The following is a 440-nucleotide window of genomic DNA, read 5'->3' as shown; positions in this document are numbered from 1 at the left end:
TTGTTCTTCTAAAATATATACAGGGGTAAAAGAACAGTCATACAAACCATCTCATATAAGACAAATGAGGTCTTACTAAAGCTGGCCATACAGTGCTTAGATTTTCAAAAGAACTTTCATACAAAAGATCTTTCGTTCAACTTTCTATCAGTTGATGGGGTCAAATCAATCGATTTTGACCATAGTGATGAAAAAAAGGAGCACGGTGGAATTTTATTTTATTTTGGTTCCACAGACTTCAATGAAAAAATGTGCGACAAGTCTATGGAACCAAAAAGTGCTGTTATCTGCCATAAAGTAACTCTCTTTTCTCAAATTCTCTTGCACCTTTTATGGTGGGTTACGTAGCCCAGAACGCTAGTGCAGAGCAATACTGTGAGCAAGCCCCATCTGCGTATTTCCTTACAATAACAAAGTAGACTTGTGGAAAGAAAGTGTAT

This window comes from Nanorana parkeri, unplaced genomic scaffold (assembly GCF_000935625.1).
Source record: "Nanorana parkeri isolate BGI_ZX_2015 unplaced genomic scaffold, ASM93562v1 scaffold125, whole genome shotgun sequence".
NCBI classification, from domain to species: domain Eukaryota; kingdom Metazoa; phylum Chordata; class Amphibia; order Anura; family Dicroglossidae; genus Nanorana; species Nanorana parkeri.
This window is presented reverse-complemented; position numbering follows the sequence as displayed.